This window comes from Mus caroli, unplaced genomic scaffold (genome assembly GCF_978045245.1).
Source record: "Mus caroli unplaced genomic scaffold, Mus_caroli_1 scaffold_10, whole genome shotgun sequence".
NCBI lineage: Eukaryota > Metazoa > Chordata > Mammalia > Rodentia > Muridae > Mus > Mus caroli.
The window spans coordinates 72,417,693-72,438,794 of NW_028227265.1; the positions used below are offsets into that span (position 1 = coordinate 72,417,693).

At 46.7% G+C, this 21,102-nt stretch overlaps 1 long non-coding RNA gene across 1 annotated transcript in view; it reads right to left on the reverse strand.

Annotated features, from left to right (window-relative positions):
* Positions 1-18,775, reverse strand: part of LOC110300803 (uncharacterized) — a 34,759-nt gene extending 15,984 nt beyond the window's left edge. The window contains exons 1-3 of the long non-coding RNA XR_002378633.3: positions 18,591-18,775; positions 18,165-18,355; positions 5,509-5,621 (exon numbers count right to left, since the gene is read on the reverse strand). This is a non-coding gene — a long non-coding RNA (uncharacterized LOC110300803). The remainder of the gene's footprint in view (positions 1-5,508; positions 5,622-18,164; positions 18,356-18,590) is intronic.
* Between the last annotated feature and the right edge of the window lie 2,327 nt (positions 18,776-21,102).

The window sequence follows — 21,102 nt, forward strand, 5'->3', positions numbered from 1 at the left end:
AAGAAGCTCCACCTTCCGCCAGATGTGAGCATGAGGTTTATTAAATATTGATAAATACAATATCAAAGAAAATGGGGAGAGAATTCGGGTTTGTGGGCCAAGGAGTTCATCTAGGTGGAAAAATTAATATTTATGTTTAAGTGCATATATATTTTATATGTGAATTTACGTACATGCATACTTATATCTAGAGAGGCTGAAACTGGAGAAAGTGGCTGGCTATTGAATGCAATAGGTCAGTGGCGAAGCCAGGTCTGAAGTACAGATTTTGTGAGTGCTGGCATGGTAATTGGCCTGCTGGCCCTGTGTATATCTTATATGCCGCTAGAGAGCTGGAAGATTTGATAAGATTCGTGGTTAATCAGCTCCATGTGTGCTGTGGTTCCTTCCCCACCACCATCAATATTGTGTTAGAAAAAGCTGCATGTCCTGGCGACAGCATGAATCTTCTTTAAAATGGGAGTCCTAAGAACCCACCCCTGCCTCTAATACTCACTCTGCATGTAAATTCGCCGAAGGATAATATCCTGAGATCATTTTTTTTCCCCAGAGGTGTTGAAAGGAGTCCATTTATAGAAGGGGCTAAAGAAGAGGAAACTATCTCCTGTCTCCCACCAGGCTGCTGTGGGATGGTGAGCCCTGCTCACAGTCAGTCTGGGAAGGAGGCTGTTTCCAGCTCTGCCCTAGCTGTGTGCCCTGGGCAAAAATACCTTTGCCTTTTGGAGGGGGTCTTAGCGTCTGCAAGAAAAGTCAGAAGTCGAAGCAGATCAGTTTAATGAATCATATTGTTTTGGGATTTTCCTTGACCGAATTCCTGAAGCAATTTACCTGAACTTCTAGCCAACCATCTGCTTCTCTCTGCTGGATAACTTAGGAAGGAAGGAAGGAAGGAAGGAAGAGAGGAAGGAAGAGAGGAAGGAAGGGAGAAAAGAAGTAAGTAACTTGGGGGTAGTTGTCTAGATAATAGTTTCAAAAAAGTTTTGAACTGATATTGCTTAGACAAAAATTGAAAAGTGTATTATTGTCTTTATTTGGTTAGTTCAGCGTCACGGGATAAATAGGAAACACTTTCTACAGGGAGAGCCATGAGCTAAGGGGAAGAGAGCAGCCAGTGTATCTTAACCTTATTTTTAAAAGTGGTTACCAACAGAAAAGTGTGCATCTGCAGGAAAAGGGCACTGTGTTTTAGCATCTATAAATCTGATGATGATGCGCTCACTCTGTCACAGTCCCTTCTGGGTTCTGGTCAACTTACAACCTCTCCATCTTGTCTGGAGAGCCCGTTCATCCTCAAAGCCCCTTCCTAGTTGAGATTTTGTTCCCGAAATGCTTTAGGATAGCCCTAGCTGCCTCACATGAAGGCAAACCGCCCTAGGTAACCTGAGCCTGTGGTTCCCTCCCATCTGGGGGAGGAAAAAAGGTGGGGGGTGGGAGATCGGAAGAAAAGAGAAAAATACTGAGAAACATATTTTGGCAGACAAGGCCTTCGGAGACTACCATGTGCGCTCCATATTGAGCAAGCCCAGGTCTTTGAAGTTTTTCTGAATGTAAAGGCATTATTCTTTCTCAAACTGTGGCTAAGTAGTACAGACGTTAAAACAATGAGGCCAGAAGGCGCAGACGCGGGACTAAGAGTTTAATTCGTCCTTCACCCAAGTGTCTGCCACCAGTTAGATCCCCAGTTTGTACCCAGGCAGGGTTGCCAACCCCTGTGCAGCCTCTTCAGACCCAGGTTTGTCTTAGAGCCAAGTTGAGAAGTAAGTACTTTTCCAAACGCTGGGGGAAAACTTCCCAGATGTTTCCTGTGCTACGAAAAGAAGCTCAGGTTGGATCTGAAACATTTTTCTTACAACAGCGGGGCGGGTCACAGGGCCAGCTAGGCGCCCCCGCAAGCCCGGTTCCCCAGAGAGCTGAGGGGTGCGACCCAGCCTCTGTACCCCCACGCGCACTCACCCCTGATCACTGGGAGTCCCACCCCCCACCGCAGAGATACACACAGCGGGAGGGAGTACAGGTGACTGTGTTATTATATGTGGAATTATGATCACATCCGAATATCTCTAGTACATCTACTCTAATCTATGATGAGATTTTAGTTATCAGGCTCCTATTATAAAGTATCATTTGTCTCCTGCCCCACCGCAGGGCAGACCAAGACAGCTTAGGTAAAAACGAAGGACTAGATCCACTTGCGGTCTTGAGATTTCCATCCCTCAGCCGGTGTATATTTCAGAGGTGGGTGGGACAAGAGGAGTGAGGATCACAAACACATAATACTGGTCCCAGGTGACCTGAGGCTGTACACACTGGGTTGGCCAAGGTCTCCTAACTAGGAGAGTGTCCAGCTCCAGGTGCTTCCGGGTCTCAGCAAGCACTTCCGGGCGGTGTGGCCATCCTGCTTAGGATAAGTGAGGTTGGATTATCACTCAAAGTAAAGGACTTTGTTTTCAAAGGGCTTGCTGGCACAAGTCATGTGGCACAACACTGTCCAGGTGGACCACACCAGAACATCCTTTAATTCAGAAGAAACTCCACAGCTCAGGGAGCTGTGCAGCCAGGAGACTGTGTCAGCCTTCCTGTAGCTGCTCCCTTCCTCGCTGGAGCATATCTTAGACTGTCTTTCCACAGAGTAAATTCACTGGACCCAAGATGAATGGGTTTTCTACACGCGGGCCTCTGGAGATGTCCCTGTTCTTAGACATCTGGATTATGCTTGGACTTGGGTCCATCTGGCCTTGCTCCCTCTGACCTTTTGGGGTCCAGAAATCCACACAGTGGTCACAGTAATGTCCTGCCAGCTAGAGCAGGCTCCTTCCATACTAGGTGTGAGTTACTTAGCGGGAACTGGGGTTTGGGGAGGTATCTAGTGGAAGGTGGGAGAGGGTCCTCTTGAGATGCTCGCAGTTCTCTTATGAGACCAGGAAACGAACTGCACAAAAATCTGTGGGTCCTTGTGGGCCTCTGCTTCTGTTCCCTCAACAATAACAATTGTCCCTTCTTACTCAGAAGTCCCATCGGCCAAGGCCAATAAGGATCATCACTGTAGCCTACTGTGTGCGCAGATCTTTGTCAGGCCTTCTAGGGAAACAAGGTCAGTTTCCCAGTGCATGAGTCTGGCTCAGGCACCCACTCAATTTATTTTTTTTTCCTGTGATTATTTTTTCTGGAATGAATCAAAGGTGTACAGAGAATGCGTGTACTGTGTGCTTAGACTTCCTCATTAGCATGGCTTCCTCCTTCTGACCCCTCCTCAACCTGGCTTTCTATGCAGGAGGAGACTTGGAATTCTCTTCCTGGAGGATGGACAGGGAAACTATCAGTCCAGGTAAGCATGGGAGCTGTGGTCTGGAGAATTGAAAGAAGGAAAATCATCTCCAAATGCAACCAGCCAGATGTGGGCAGAAGCTGGGAAGAGAAGAGGAGATCTGAAAATCCCCAAGTTGGCAGGCAGCGCACCACCGCGTGGGGAGGTGTGGGAAGCAGTCAACATTTGGAGCCTTGGAATCAGAAGTTCGGGCAGCTGTTAGATAACTTCCTGATTTGCAATAAAGTTCACATGACCAAGAAGATGTTTTCCATGTTCGGTTGCCGGGTTCCTTTCCTCACTCTCTTACAAGCTTAGGGGAGTCCTGATTGAATGGTGGTACTGACCAGATGTGGACCTAAGTCCTTGAGGCTGAGACTGTGTTCGCCTACAGGGGCAGTGGCAAGCTTACTGGTGGTTGTGTTCTCAAACAACCACCCCCGCCAATAGGAAATCCTGGCGTTCCCTTTCTAACCTTCAGCCTATATGGTTCCTGACCCTCCGCAAACAGTCTAAAGTTTAAAATGGAAAAAAAAAATCATCTATGTGAAGTTCCAGGCGGCTTCCTAGGCCGGCGCCTTCCGGCTGCAGCAGCCTTGTTGCTGGAATCATGCATAATTAGGGTCTGACCACTATGGAAATACAAACAAGATGTTTACTTTCCTTATGAAGAGAAAAAAAAAAAAGAAAGAAAGAAAGAAAAGGAGGCCTGGCTTTCAAAGAGGGAGGCCTTAAGAAGCAGTGCACGTCTAAAGAGCACAATACCTGTGTCTTTGAACTCTTCCAGGAGGGCTGAGGACAGAGAGGCTCAATTCTGATCTAGGGGTCACCACTTAGCCTGTGTTTCTCAGTGCAGCCCTCGGAGAGTGGGGGTGGAGGTGGGGTGGGGGACAACATCCGCATGTGTCACCACTTGATTCCTTTGGCCAGCTCAACTCCAGACCTCTCTTAATCTCAGATTTCCTAGTTATGGATTTGCAACTGTCCTGGAAGGCAGAGAAGACAGAGAAGAGGAATCCATCCGCGCACCTAACTCCCATGGACCACCCTGTGGTGGGGCACCAGAACGTGGACTTCTTCGAAGATCAAACCTTACCCAGTAAGATTGGGAAATGCATTTGGGAACATTTTGAGTTAGTGTGGTACCAGGGAAAGACTATAATTCATAGTCGAGGGCCTGAGGGTCAAGGGAGAACTGTGGGTCTAGCAGGCCACACCCTCATACCGGAATTTTATCTGAAGACTTGAAAAAAAACTGAACAGGGGTGAGAATAGGTGGTCAAGAGGCAGCACTTTGGTGTTGCTGTTTTGTGAAATAGACAAGGAATCCACAAGTCAGTCTAGAAGCCAAGACCCAACCCCACCGGCATCCATCCATAGCCGCTCAGTCGGATGAGCGATTCTCAAAGAAGTTATCAGTTTTACAAGAATGGCACGAATCTGTCCACTCTCCTGACAGCTTTTAGGACAGTACTATTATTAGTAAAGATTTACACTAAATCTGTTGCAGAAGAAAAAAAAGAAACAAGAAACCTCAGTAATATGTTTCCAAAAACATACCAGAAGTGTCTTCAACAGCATGCTGCAGCGCAGACCACAAACCCCAGAGAGCGGAGCCCACCAGTGAGCTCACCTCGTGCTCCAACTGGAGGAGGCCTGAGAAGGAGCTGTGATTCCCAACCTTGGCCAGAGCCTGGAGCGGCAACTGTTTTACTCATTTTGGATTCGTTCTCTGGGGACTTGGCTTAAGAAATCTCTCTGGTCATTAGTAAATTCAATAAGATCACTCTGGCCCAGATCACCCCAGTAGCCGGCAGCCCAGAGGCTGTATAGGCCAGTGGCTCTGCCTGCTCCTGCGGTACCCTGAGGGGAGTGCCTAGACTGAACCGGTGGGTGACGCCAGGGCTTTCTTTTCCCAGCCAAGCCTCCGCCCGACGCTATTCCCTGTCCATTGCCAAGGGTAGAGAGCCTGCAGGAGTATGCAAACGTGCAGTTCCCAGGCAAAGTAAAGTTAAAAAAACAAAACAAAACAAAACAAAACAAAACAAAACAAAACAAAACAAAACAAAACAAAACAAAACAACCTTCAAAATAAGAACAAGAAAATTGGGTCCAAGGAAGCAGACGGAGAAAAGTTAGAGTACGCTGCGGAAACTCCCGGGCAAAATTACGCACGCTTTTAAATAAGTTGGGCAAGTCTTTACTTTCGCGTTTTCGGTTCTCTCTCTTCATGGTTTCTTGCTCTCCTTTAAATTTCCCCTTTTGGTAGGCTTGGCTTTTTGTTTCCAGACAGTTGCAGGTCCCATGGGAAGCCAATCTGAGAGGAGGGAAGATAGAGTTTAAATTAGCATCTTCCAGTTTCAGGGCTTTGAGTCTTCAGCCTGCGTCAACACTTCCAGGAAGTAGCAGAAGCCGCGGCAGAGGAGAATGAGAACCTTCCTGAACTACACTCCCACCTGCCTGCCAGTTAGCCTAATGTCGCCGGTGAGCTAGAGAATCCGTATTGGTGAGTGGAGGAAAATAAACCACCATCTTCTCTCTTCTCGCCATAGAAACTATAAAATGCATTAATACCGCCTCGTGTGATTATAAAGTCCCATTAAATAAGCACTCATTTAGCCTCCTCCAGGTTTGGCTTAGTGCTACAGGAATAACTAGAGCTCAGAGACTTAGTTGCAAATTACACACACACACACACACACACACACACACACACACACACACACACACACACAGCTTTTATACACAAAGGGAAAAAGATGGTGTAATCTGGTTGAATCTGGCTTCAGGGACGATTCATGTCTGACCTAACAGAAGAATAAGAGGGTAGGTTCCTTTCCCCAGTCCCTCATTTGCTCTCCAACTTTCCCTTCTCCTTTTTTGTTTTTGTTTTTGTTTCCTCAATAGTGGGCATCAGGAATGTGGGGCTGGCCATTGTGGTAGTGCATGCCTCAACACACACACACACACACACACACACACACACACACACCACTCACCAACCATCTTCATTCATATAACCAACATGGGCTACATGAATTCTCATTTTAGAAACCCCCAAAGTGGCTGTTGATGGTTAGAGAGTGCAGATCTGTCCAGAGACCATATCTTTGTAGGGATGGAAAAAAGAGGAAATAACTTCCTTCAAGAAATTCCAGGTCACACCGCCTCTCCCTGAAGGAAGAAATACACTTGCTTTCCTTTCTAGCTTTCAAAGTTCTGTGTCAGTCCTTCTACATTCCACAGACTCCTCAAACTCAGGACCTAACAGCACTATCTGCACAGATCCCCTCTTTAGATAAGAAAGATGTATGTGATGTGTTGAAGCAGCTACTGCATGTGGACTGCCAAGTCAATCTGCAGATAACCACGTCTGAGAAGAGCCCCTCCTAGGGCTTCTTTCCCAGAATCCCACACTCTGCTCTCTCCCAGTTTGAAGTAGGCAACTACTTCTGTTTACTGGACAAACTCCTGGCCCTTATAAGTGAAAAACAAAAACAAAAACGTTAAGGTAGCATTTGTACATTAGAGCCAAGTAAATTGCCTTCCGGACCTCTCCAGTGTTGAGATGTTCCTGCCCCCAGGCTGAAGAGGGAGCTTTGGGCTCAGTTTAATCGTCAGGAGCAGAAACTCAAGTCCAATTTGAGTTTCTATCATTTCCAACCGCAGTGAAATGGTGAGGAGGAAAGAAGTAGCTCTCTGGGGAGCCATTAGACTCTGGGTTCCTCTGGTTGATGAGAGATCTGAGTAAATGACTCTGCCATTCGGCATGTGGGGACTGCAGTTTAAAATGTGTCACAAAAGTCTTCAAAAAGTCCTAGGACAGGATTTCCATCACCCAGGGAGCATGCAGAAGATACTCATGGGAGGTATTTCAAGTTCCTCTCCCTGTGACCAGGAGATCTAGCCCAGACTACAGTACTCTGAAAACCATGCTGTCCTAGGAATCTGGGAGTCTCTTTGGATGCACATATTCTAGCTAGGGCTGTTCTTTTTGTACTGCCACCAAGTCCTTTTGGGCATAAAGCATTTAGAAATGTCCTCCCCATAGCTTGTGAAGATTAAACAACAAGAGCCTGTAAAATGTTTGGCACTTAATAGGCACTCCTTAAAAGTTAGTTCCTTTCCTCTATGTCCTGAAGGTTGGGGGTGGGCAAGACTTTATTACTCCTCCAGATGGAGGAACTGAGGTGGGGTTGTGGAGGAGCTGCAGAGGAGCACTAACTTCCCTGAAATCCTTCCACTGAAACCCAAAGGCCTCCAGACCTACTACGATGGCAGGCTCAGCAGTTTCCTGAGATGGTGAGGGCTAGTACCGAGGTGTATAGTGTTTCATTCCAGCCCTATAGGCACCATAGCTGGGCTTTCAGAATGCCACTGCCATAGATGATCTAAATAATTATTTCTCCCTCCTAGTTATAGCAGATAAGAACCAGAATAAGGGGTGGGGGACACTGCATTCTGTGCCTTCAGAAACCCTTAGTGCCCAAGTGCTACCCACTGGGCCTGGTGCCCATGAAGAGAAAGGATGTCCACAAGCTGTTACTAACGAGGTTTTAGGTTCCATGCCCTGAACAAGGACATGGCCCTATTTGTTTATTTCTGTATTTATTGCTGTTGGGGAGAGAATCCAGGGCTTTGCTCATGCCAAAGCAAGCGCTGTCATTATTTCAAGTCACCAATCTAATGTCAGCTTTTAAGAGAAGCCACACCTGTCCCTGAGCCCTGTCTTTCAATGGCTGGGCATTCCTACCCCCCCCCCCCCACACACACACTTTAAAAAAGACTTTCACTAGACCTGTGTGCCCAGCACTTTATTAAGCTGGGGCAGGGTGGTCAGTCTGAGGAGGAGAGAAGAAAGCAACAGTCTTCAAGGCTGCAAGAACTCTTCTCGGGATCTGGCGTGCTGTGGGAGGCCTGGCTTGGTGCATGGGAGTATTTAGCAGGTTCCGTGCCATTATTGCCTAACAGGGTGTGAAAAGTAATATGGACGTGAAATACTGTGGGAAAAATGGAGCTTTTCCAAGCAGGCGGGGGTGGGGGGGCTCTGGCTAGCCTGAAGGGACCAGAATCCCTAAGCCCCTTTGTGGTGCTCCAGGAGTTGTGAACAGGAAGGCAGAGGAAAGGCGGCGGTGGGGGTGGGGGTGGGGGTGGAAGGGGGAGAGAAAGGCAGAGAGGTGAGCATTATGAGCACTCTAGTGGCAGATGGGGACCCATGTGACAGCTGGGAACAAAGCTCTGCTTCCTGCACTCCTCAACTGCATCTTATGCGTGAATGTATATAAAAGATGAAAACAATATTTTATCCTGTTAAAAAGCCTGTCAATCCAGCAAGGGCCCCGAGAAAAAGTATGTGGGGGCTTCCTCAAGAGGTGGAGATGAAAGCCGAGTGGAAGGCCAAGACACTAAACTGATGAAAAAGTTTCAACCCTAGATCTAGAGCACTCAAACCTAGCTGCCTAGGCAGTGCCCTGTAGACAAAGGCTCCCCCAAATTCTGACAGTAATATCTCTACCTCCAGTACACTTAGAGGGGTTCTGGTTTTCCTACCTTGGGCCTCAGCAAATCCTACCTCAGGCAATAGAGGGAGCCAGACCTCTCACCTTCTCAACAAACCTTGAGAGGTGCGATTTCCCCCACCCCCACCCCCGACTTGGGGGATGGGGAAATAAAGACACAACACTTTCCTCCCCACCCCACCCCTACCCCCGTGCAGAAGAGCACATAGATGCAGTGCGAGATTATTCTCAACCTTTTCGCATCCCTGGGCATCCCTGCCTCTGTCCAGACAACCATGTGCTCAAGAGCCTGGAGACAACTCCTCCACATTCAGTTGAGGAAGCAAGGGAAGAGACAGGCACAGGCGCTGTTGTTCCCCCAGCTGGCTTCTTTCCCCACCCGTTTGAAATCCTTCTTACAAGCACAGGACTTCATCAGGCTGCATCGCAGCACCCAGGCCGTGATACAGGTGCTTGCAGATGGTAACAGCTAGCACCAGGTTTGAAAATGGCCCCCACAGCATGTTATTCTATCTTAACAAGTATTCAGTCACTCTTCAAAAGTGAGCGAGACGGCAGTCATTGGCTTTCTCGTGCAAATAACTCCACGTTCTAACGAACAACAAACCGAAGCTATAGGAGAAAAACAGCGAGGGCGTGATTGGGATGCGTAAGGAGAATCAGAATCAGAAACGAACGCTCGCTCCCTTGTGTAGGCCAAAAACCGACTGTGATTTGTTGACCTCCAACTTCCATCCCGAGGCCTGAAGTTCCAAAGTCACACCTTGTGCTCCCGCTCTCAGGGAGCACGAAGGACCAACGGCCGCAACACCCGCGGCCCCGGGCAAACGGGCCTCCTGGGAGAGCCGAGGCCGCAGGTCCGGAGCTCGCAGCTTCTTTCCCAGAGACTCACGCGCACAGCCCAGGCTCCTTCCTCCCCTTCCCTCCGGGGTGAGCTCACTTCCTCCAGAGGCGCCGCTCCATCCCCCTCGCCTGTATCCCGCTCCGGCCTCCAGACGCTGCCCGGCCGGCGGCGACTACCAGCCCGGCCTTCACCCTTCTCCTTTCTCCCCCTAGGGGCTTGTCGGGCGCACGCCCCAGAGCCGGGTGGAATTCCTTCTGGAAAAGAGCGGAAGTAGAAACCCAGTAGAATCCAGAGAAAGCTGCTTCTCGCAGCTCCCGGCTGAAGGCCAGGCCTGCGTTCTTTTGGATGCCCATTTGACTCTGGACCAGGGCCTGAGGCTCTTTCCCTTCTTTCTTCCTTTCTGCCCCGCCCCCTTCCACCCTGTTTCTCGCTTCAGTTCATTCGTGTTTTAAAAAATTCATATGTAAGAACATTAAAAAGAAAGAGCAATTTCGCATTTAAAAGTCAGTAGCAGCAGAGGGGGAATTACAAATAGGATGGGGTTTAATTAGCTGGTAATACTCCTCTCATGCCCTATAATTAAACAGAGATTCATTCTAGTGGCGCTTCAGGGCCCACAAGTGATTATTACAAGCATATTTTACGTTTACATTAAAACTCTGTCCCCGGAGTGTAGTACGGGATCTGACTGAACTGAAGCACGGGGGCCAGAGCGCGGCTTTTCAGAAATGGAAGGCTGGTTCCTTGGTTGATTTTCCCGCCCTGTCTTGTTGATTCTGAGTGCCCCTTCACACCCCCCCCCCCAAACCTGAGCACCTACACCCTCGGTCCCTACTGAGACCCACAGTGCGCGCCTGGTGGGGGCTGTTTGTGCAAAACAAGAGCCACTTAGCGAGGGGGCGCCTCACTGTGTACAAAAGCATCCCCAGTACAAACTCAGAAACCTCAGCTCACACCTAAACATTCCCCAGCCCTCTCCTCCTTGCCATTTCATCTGTTTACATTTCTTACAGGTTTCTTATTAATCCATTTTAGTCCCCAAGCAGGCCCACAGCCTCTCTCCAGCCTAAAGGCAGGACCAACAGGCAGGACCAACAGATCAGTACCTAGCTGGCTGAGACTGGCAGTCCTCTGGACCCATAGTTCTATGGCCACTTCAGCGACTTCAGGCTTTAAAGGAAGCCAGCACTTGTGCTGTCACCAGATTCAGCATCTTTGAATTAGAACTGTTTTCTTCTTAGAGAAACTATTCTCTTAGCCCCAGGCGAGACAGATCCAATTCCCCTAGGCTGGCTCCGTAGAATATTAGGCAGCATGAAGTATCTGTGGTGTGAAAAAGCAACAGGCTCCAACAGCTGTCTTGGAACAGAATAAAGACGTTCAGGAAATGGTGGAGATAGGGATGCTCAGTCATCTGACCCCCACTGCATTTCCATCTTCCCACCTAATTCTCTGTTCTGCCTCCCCCTTAAAACAGTTCCTGTTAAAACATCCTCTTTATTTATCTTTAATAAACAAGAGTTCCCTGGAAATAACTACCCACAGAAGGAAGAGGAACCCTCTGCTCTCATCTCCACTAATTAATGAGACTTGCTGGTCTAGAACTAGGACCATCTTCAAACCTATCATATGGATAGATGTGGCTAGACCAGATGAAATCTGCAAGTCCACACCTACCGCTGAATTTAATTCTTTTCTTCTGTAGTCTATATGTATATATGCACAAAAGTGCAGGTGTTCAGAAATGTACAATATACTTTTGTGTATATATAACATTTGTAACAGTCTGTGCCAAGATGCAGAAGAGAACAAATTCTGAGAGCATCCTCTTTGGTTGGTCCTTAGTGACTAGACCTCCCTTCTGGGACTAGGGTGGAGACCTCCAGGGTGGAAAGCCTGAGGGTGGGGGTGGGTAAGTAAGTCTCCTAAGGATAGCTGTCATCCAGGTCTAGTCACAGTCACATGATTCATTAGAATCCTTAATCCTCATGAGAAGACTAGCATCAGACCCTCTGACCCTGCCAGTGAAACCTCATAAAACTGGCCAAGATGCTAGCCAACATACGCACATGTTAATTAGAGTGACATGGTTCTTTGGCATCTAGTCTGATGAACAGCTTTGGGGCTTCAGGGGGCAGAAGGTTTGGGGTCCCTTTCACCACCAAATGCCCTTTGGTCCCACCAAGGCATCAGTTGGACACAATACATGATCTGAAATCCAGTCCACTTTACTAGATAGCTTACCTTCAGCACCTAAGGCAAAACTCTGCCCCTGGATCCCTAAGAGCAACAGGCAAAAACCTAAAAACCTAAAGGAAACAAAAACCTTTGTTGTTATTATTAATTCTGTGTGCTTTTGTTAGGCAGGGCTGGGGGACAGTCCAAAGTGAAAACAGACACATTTTTGTTACTATTAAATGTGTAGATACTTAGCAGCCCCCTCCCTCCATGGCTATAATCTTCCCACGGACTGAAACTGTTTCCAATATCGTTACATCAAGTGTAGAAGATGGTCCAATGAAGAGGGGCAAAGGCTAGTGTCAACTTCACTATAATTCTGATGCAGTACTGGAAGTCAAACCACATCCAGGAAACAGGACTACTTCATCTCTTGCAATGTTTCCTACCCGTGACATGCTTTTTTTTCTCTCTCTCTTTTAAAAAATATGTCTCCATCTCCATCTCTCAACCAGACAACAGTAAAGATAAGCCACCATCTAGGTTAGATTCAGGAGCTAAGACCCTTAAACTTTTCCCAAGACCACATAGATGTAGATGAAAATGTTGTTCTTTCTGCAAAAGAGGAAAGATTTAGAGGACCTTAAGAGAGACAAGAGCATTTTCCTTACTTTTAATAAAAACTAATCACCTCTGCTTTATCTTCCTTTCACGTGTTGTGTGTGTGGGGCTAGATGTCCCTGGTGGCCAAACCCAGGGACTTAGGCACACTGGGCCAGGGCTTTACCACCCTTACCACTGATCATTCTAGCTCGTCAACTTCTGTTAAGTTGTAAATAGTAAAACTCCTGAAAGTTTGCCTGGTTATTACATTGCTGAATTTATCTCGATTATTTTATAGTGAATATGTATCATCTAATCCTTTGCCTACCCATTTATAACCTGTGCAAATTAACTGCAGATGAGAACATTGTAAAAACTCTTTTATAATAAGAGAGAATTTATTCATGGCTTATTTGATGCGTAGCAATTTAGCTGTTTCCAATTTGGAGGGATGAAGGGATAGATTGTTGGGAAAGGGAATACTCAGCTTGTGCAAGGTCTGAGACTTAATCCTAAGCACCCCAAACAACACAAAAACAAAATCCATTTGAGTTGGAGGGAGGGCCACACTAAAATACAAAAAGCCACTTCCACAACTCTAGACAGGGTTTTACAGTCTCTATCTTTCTCTCTCTGCCTTTCTCTCTTTCCTTGCTGTTTACCACCACTCACAGAGCAAAGACAGTCCAGTGTGTGATCAGTTGTTCTGCATATACCCTTGCGCTGTAAAATTTAGATTACAATCCAGATATAATCTGATACCATGACTAGACTGTATTTTCTGTGAGCCTCTTCCAAGCCTCCAAAGATCTCCTCCACCCCCATCTACTTCCATTAGCTGAGGAGGGAGATTTTTCAGTGCTAGAACCATAGAAATGACACTCCTTTTGGGTTCTCCATGTATTAGAAAGCTCAGAGAAGATTCACAAGCAATGAACAATGGTCGAAAAAAAAATAGCCGGAAAGAATTTTTGCCTGCGTATCTTGTATATGTTTTTGACTCACAAGAACATCATGCATGCCTTTTCATTAAATGTATCTCACGTATTAAATGTATTTCATTAAATGTATCTGCTAAGATGGTGCAGACGTGTAATCCCAGCACTTGGGAGATAGTCATAGGAGAAATGTAAGTTTAGCTCAAAGTCAATCTGGATCACCGGGGTGGATCCTTTCTTTACAAGCAAAAAAAATCCAAGTAAGAGCATCTCATGGGGACATACAGTAGCATATTTGGCACCTATCATATACTGAAGACTAGTTGCTATCTGAGTAGACTCTAGGAACTAAAAACATATAACACACCTTCGTTTGTTTGTTTGTTTGTTTAATGGGTTCTAAATTGAAAATATGACCAGAAAAATGCTACTTTTATGAGAAAAAAAAAACATTTTAGATGGGAAAAAAATGCACAATCTCTGATGTCTCCAAACAGGGGACCAGCCCGTTTAAAGTCACTTGCAGCTCCAGTTAAGATACTGGGAGGGCAGGCTTGAAGGATTGAGAGTCTTTAGTGCCACAGGGAAAGACTACATTAAAATTTAGGTTTGAGTCAGGCACAGTGAGAAGCCTATAATTTGAGTGCAATATAACTGAAAAGACAGTCTCTAACAGATGTTTTGTAATGAAAAAAAAATTGTTTTTGAAGAGCCTTGCCTAGAAAGGGCTTCCTCTCAGAGAACCAGCACCCAGTTCTAGCGCTCAGAGTGGGCTGCACACTTTACCTCTTTGCCAGAACTCTAAAGGGGTAAAAGTTGGGCAACTACTTCTTGGGAAGGAAGACATAATGCTCTAAATGTGTGTGGTTGTGTGTGTGTGTGTGTGTGTGTGTGTGTGTGTGTGTGTTTGTTTTCAGAGACAGAGCTTTGCTATACAGTCCTGACTGGTCTGGAACTTGCTGTGACCTGACAGGCAACCTTTGGGAATTCTCCTGAATCTACTTTTCATGTGCTTGGATTGTAGGCTTCTCACCATGCCTGGCTCAAAGCTAAATTTTTAAAAAGAAGAATAAAAGCCGTCAAAACTAAGGGTGAATTCCGAAATCAAAGGAACCAACTAAATGCTTGGGACTGGATAACCATTCACTTTCATTACTTCCAGGTAATTAAAGAGGGCTCCCATGCCCAAAATATTTTAATTTAGAACTGCTGTGGTCCTTAAGAACATGCAAATAAACAAACCCACTCTGCTAAGGACACTGGCCCTGCAGCTCACTCTGATGTTTATGTCTCCAAAAGTTTTTCATGTTGTATAGTCCTGGCTAGTAAACAACCTGAACTGCTCTAGTGGCAAAGGTCAAACTGCAAAATGAAAGGGACTTAAAAAGAAACCGTCCTAGTTAAAGATACAGTACGTGGAAAAAACAAACAAACAAACAGGGAATAAACTCCCGCTCTGTCCATTTCTGTGAATCAGTGGATCCTGTCCCAGACATAAAATTGGGTTGTTTTTCCCCCACAAAACAGGTGCTTACATGATTTCTAGAGGACACTAGGAGGAATCTCATACAGTGATCAGGAGAAAGTATGGGGCTGAGATCCCAAAAGGTAGCAATAGAGGGGAACAGTTGAGGTAGGAAGGAAATGAAGGGGGAATTGAAGGAGCCCTTGGTTTCCCCCAGCTGTTGGAACATATGGTGCCAGGGTTTTTCAAAGATGACAAAGGATGATGAAAAAAACTCCTTTCCCCACTTAAGAATGCCTTCCCTACAAATAAAGGTAAGTCTTCAGGCTGAAATCCCCTCCCACGGGGAATAAACAGAGGTTACTAATCTTTTTTCATACTTTTGGTAAAAGTAACAGGGTGATTATGAAAGCAACAGAAGGGTACAGGGTGTGTGTGCTTAAAAAAAAAAAACTAAAAAACTCCCTCCAGGATCAGGCCAGACCCTGGGTGGGACTATCCTATCGGGTTCTCCATATTTCATGTTTTATAGACAGTCTTTTTCCTAAAGGATATACTTTCATTAGGGCTATAAATGCTCTAGCAGATGAGAGAGGGAAAGGTGTGTGTGTGTGTGTGTGTGTGTGTGTGTGTGTGTGTGTGTGTGAGAGAGAGAGAGAGAGAGAGAGAGAGAGAGAGAGAGAGAGAGAGAGAGAGAGATCACCAGAGACAGGAGTGATAGTTAAGGAATGCTTGTAGGTTGAGCAATAGGTAGCATCCTGATGCAGGGTGTGCCACCTCCCCTTGGCAGAGGCCTCCCTTCCTAGTTTCCAGGTTCCCCTGAAATTCCCCAAGTCCTGTGTGTGTTCAAGTTTGTTAAATTGCTAAATTTTATTAGTTGTGCTCTTACTGTTGAGGACTTTTCAGTCCCAGTTATACCTGTATCAGTGAAATAAAATTATTTCAGAGCTTAAGGGACCTAACTGGGTGTCCCCAGCGTTGAATGTCCTTGTCTCCCACTCCTTTGTTTCAGCCTGTAGAAGCCTGAGTCTGTCACTGGCGAATCATCCAGCCTTCCATTGGAGGCCTCCACAGCAAGGGTTCGCACTTAAGAGGTCGGTAGCAGTTTGAAAATTATTGTAAAATATCGCCTGGATGATATATAGTCTAGGTCAGATTAGCAATCATATCCGATGTTTAAAACACACCCTGAATTGTGGCCCTGTTTCACTAGGGAATTGCACCCCATGGAGAAGAATTGGAGCAATAATTACTTCCTTCTTGGAAAAAAATATGTTTCTAAAGAAAGCACTGGAATCAAGGACGAGTTAGGTAATGTGTATTAAAAAGGCCAGCAAGTCGCTGTCGTTGAAACCCAATCACAGTTCGTAGTTCAAGGCAAACTGGTTTTAATTGACACGGTGTATATTCGCCTGCTCCTCTCAGGGTTGCCCGGGCAGGGACGCCCCAAGAGTATTTATTTCTAAGGTGGAAACAAAACAACCACCCCCGTCTATCGCGTTAAGAGAGCGCTCCAAGATGGACTGCCGGAGAAAGGCTTTTTGACCCGGGTGGAAATTAGTCATATTGACAGACGCGCAGGAAAGGTAAATTACCCGGCGCGCTGACGCTATGCAGAAGCGCTCCGGGATCCGACTGCGCCGCCGCGCGGAGGGGGCTGGCTAGAGGCTCCCAGTTCTTTGCCCCAGATTTCCATCAAGGTTGTTAGCTTCTCTGGACCTGGGGTTTCAATGAGAAGGCGACCAAGCGAGCCCTAATAAGATGTCTGACAGGGGAAAGAAACAAAAATAAAGCAAACAGAAAGAGAGAAAAGATTTACCCTTTCTGAGCTGGGAGGTGAGCAAAGTACAGAGCCAAGAGAAAAAGCTAGCAACGTCCGCAGAGGAAAGAAAGGGGGAGGAGGCTGCGAGGCACGGACTTCGAAGCTCTCTAGAGCCTAGGCCGCCACTTGGGAGGTCCCGGCCTCAGTCTGGCCAGGCCAACCATATCCCCGGGAGGATCGGAGCTAGGGCGGTCACAATTACACCTCGGCTCCAGGCGAGGGCTTAAACCCAAGTGGTGGGGACCGAAGTCTGGAAGCAAGGCCCCCGCGGTCATGGGGTGGGGGTGGGGGCAGGCCCGTGCACAGGAACCTTTTTACAAGACATGTGGGTACAAGAAAACAAAATCAAAATAAACTCCTTTCATCCACCACGGCCAATGAAAACAAAAGCTGTCTTGTAGAGGAGGTGAGCGGTCGTTTTGAAATTCAGCGTGTTTTGTTTTTATATAAAGAGTTTTTCGATTTTTTTTTTTTTACCCGACAATTGAGGCTGGAATTGTCAGGGGAGGGGAGGAAGAACTTACATTGGCGGAGGTGGGTGGGGTTGGCTTCATAGGTTTACCCCTAAGTTACGTGCAGCCCTGCTTCTCAGCACAAGCTGGAGACTGCTCGCACACCAGATGGCAGCAACATAGGCAGAGTCTGATGGTCCCATCTCATTTCTTTGCAAAAATTAGACTCGAGAAGGGGGAAAATTGGAAGGCATTTAAAGTGTGACATCTAGACTTGACCAAAGGGTCTACTCGAAAGATAGTCACGGTGGCCATACGGGTCACCGAGGAACTGCTTTTTCCTCATGGCTGTAGGGTTGGGGGCTCCCCATCTATTTCGGGCTTGGATCCTGGGCTCAAAGGAAGGAAAGGATCAACTGCTTGGGCTTTACTGTCAGGTTGTCCGGGTGAAGAAAGTGATGACCTTTCACGGGCAGCGTCCCCACCCTGTAGAGGTGGCTGGTGGCTTCTCTGGACCTTGAGCGTGGCGTGTTATTTTTAGGTTTCTAGGCGCTCCGGAAAGACTCTTTTCCAGAGAGGTTGAGGGAGAGGGGGGGTAATAGGGTGTTTAACGGGGCACACTACTTATTATTAAAGCAAAACAGAACAAAACGCGCTCTCTAGATTCCTCTCCTGGGTTTCTGATGTTTGGTCTGCAAAAAACACGCCAAGATTCACTTTTAAGAAAACCTTGGGGGGAGGGTGGGTGGGGCCTAGAAACCGCTCACTGCTGGGCTCGGAATCCGGTGCTCTCAACCTTACTTTCCCCTTCTCTTCGGCCACTGCCCCTAGCCCAGAGCTGGCCAGAATAGCTCTTCCGGAGAAGGACCGAAGGACCGGGGAAAGGAAGAATCTCTGTGGCTTCCGCCGAGCAAAGGTTTGGGACATTTCTGAAACCACTTTTAAAGAACAGTTTGCAATAAGTCCCTATTTCTAGAGTACGATTTGCTGGGGGCGTATTGTGTAGAAACTTGGGCTTCCACCCGTCCTCCCCTCTCACCTTGAGGAGGCCTGAGTCCAGTCTGACCTCACAGACCGCTGTTCAAATCTCCGCAACGTTCTCTCTTCCTCTTCTTGAGGGTGCTTGGCTCCTGCAGACTCCCTCCCATCCTCTATCGGCACCGACCTCAACGGTAAGACCCAGCCTCCTTTTTTAGGACTCCATACTGCTTCTCCAAAGAACTAAGCTGGCTGGAGACAAGACGCCTTCAGTTTCTTCCTTTATCTCCCGCCCTCCCCGCCCCCAGCTTTTCCTCTCCAGAGTGTGTGACTCATTGGGTCCACCTTGAATTCCCCTAGCGATCCACTGCCTTAGCCCGCAAGGATAGCCTTGCCTTCCGGGTGCATGTGGGGGGACCTCAGTGTTGGTTCCACCACTTGGTGCCCTGAGCCTGGTAAACAGGGACCCTCCTCCCCCCAGACTCACCGCATCTATGCTCTGAGTGGCCTTCAGGAGTCCAAGATGCACAAAGGAGAGACAGTGCAGAGAGAAGAGGAAGGGAGGGAATGGTGGTGGAGATAAAACCCAGCATACACACACGCACACAAAACCAACTTTGGGATTGGACTGTTTCTATTTCAGACGACACGACCTGGATGAATGAAGTATCCGGAGAAGGTTTTTGAAGACGTTTAGGAGGAAGGGTGAGTTTTCTGTTGAGAAACTCAATCTGCCATACAGTAGCGGGCCCCATCTGGGATCTGTCACTGCTGACAGCACCACAGGGCACAGCCGTGATCTTCTGCACAGCCTGCACTCCTCGAAATACCCTCCTTAATCAAAGGATGTCTGCGCGCCGGCGCTCAGCTGACCGCGCCAAAGCAGAGAGGCCTTCGAGTTCCACCCCTCCCGCCCCCTCCCCAGGCTCACAACCTCCCCCAACCCTGTCTTTCCAGAGCATTAATTAAAAGCGGAAAAAAGACAGAGGCTGATGTCATTGCTCTCAGATCATAAACGTAAGAGTCATCCTGTGAGAATCCCTGAAAATGACTTTAATGAATAATTTCAGAGACAGTTATGGCTTTGGGTGATTACTGAGCGAGAATATGAAAACCAGATTTTCAAGGGAAGGCGATGGTCAGGCGGTCTGACCATCTCCCGCCCCCCCCATTAAAACCGCATTAATTTCCCTTCCCCAACTACTACTACAAACTTACATTTTTGTTTCCAGGTTTTTTTCTTTAAAACTAAAGCCACAAGCAACACACACACACACACACACACACACACACACACACACACACACACACACACAGCATTTCTGTTTTATCCCAAAGACAAAAAATGTCTGTGCCAAGCAACAATAACAAATCTATCTTAAAAAGAAGGCCCTGGTGGATGACCATTCGCTCCTGTCTCTTCAGAAAGGAGGGTTTACCACCATCTTGGTTTAGAATACTATCTTTTCTGGCCTCCTCTAGGCAATGTGTTTCATGAAGATTGAACACTCTGGCCTTGAGTAAGTGCTTTGTTTGTTTTAAGTGACTTTTAACTGGCTGAGCAGCAAACATCATGGGAACAAATAATATGTTTCTGCAGGTCTCCATGATTTTCGGTTATTGGTCACCAATGCTTGAAAGATGGCTTGGTGTTATGTAAGGGAATTATATTTTGAAAGACTCCATTTAGTCATAAGAGAAGCATTAGGTTAGTTGGATCCAATAGGTTGTGTATTAAAAATATTATTTGAAGTTGAGTATAATGGTATGTGCCCTTAATCCCAGCATTTGGAAGTCAGAGGCAAGGGGATTGTCATGTTTTGATACTTAGTCTAAATAGAGAGTTTCTGGGTAAGTCTGTGCTTTCTTATCAAGGTCCTGTCAGACACACTCTGGAAAACAAAAACTACTCAAGAAAGCAGCTGGGGCATTGGTTGGAGGCTAGAATTGTCAACTACTCTATTATCAGAAAGGCTCAGCTTCCTACGAATCTAGATTCTTTGGTTGGGGGCATACAGGGAGAATCCCTGGGCCAGTGGACCATCTAAATTGACTCGGCCCTCATATAATTTTTACCCGGAGCAAGAAAATGCTGTAGGTCAGAATAGTGTGGATCTTTGTGGTTTTGAGTGACCTGGTTGAGAAATTGATTGTCTGAACTAACCAGATTCCAACATTAAGGCAGACCATGAAGAACCCACCTGGCAACACTATATATAAAAAAAAAAAAACCAGGCTCCCTGCTTTTATTTCCTTTGCTTCTCAGCCAGGCCAGAGTCCTGAAGTCACCAAGGATCAGCTCTTCAGACCATACACTTGCATGTTTTCCCCATTTGCAGAGGATAGAAATGAATGGAAATGGGACGCTCAGGGTGACATTTTTCTCTGACTTAGAGGAAATGGCCCCTTCCTAGTCTAGATCACAAGAAGGTATGAGGAGTTTGTTCTGTAGACTTGCTTCAGATGGTTGTGAAGAACTCTTGGGAATTCTTGATTCCGGGCTTGTTTTAATATTCTCGGTTCCCTTACATGGAATTTGCCATTATTTGTCTGTTCCCTCAAAGAAAGGCCACCTTCTTTACCTCTCAATACAGTGTAGCCTCTGACTGAACAGGCAGTTTGCTCTGTTTGGTACATGAGAAAATAAATCCCAGGCTGCTGCAAGGCATCTATCTTTGATCAAGGCAAATTGATCAGGGATATGTCCAATTCTCTCTTGAAGGGTGTAGACTTTAATAATGGAGGTCTTGGCCTATTCTTTCTTCATATTTGATAGTGTCACCCTTACCCACACCAGACAGTAGTTTTGGTGGCTCAAAAAAAACATTCCTACAATTCTGAACCAATTGTGGTGGTTGGTGTGGCCTCAGGAAGTGTTTCTAGAATTTTCTGCAGGAGTTTTAAGAATTGCAAGCTCTGAAATCCCTGAAGTCCCTGGCTTGGCCAATTGGAATTTTTGGAGGTTTTCATGAAATATGGGTGGATTTGTAAGTTTGTTA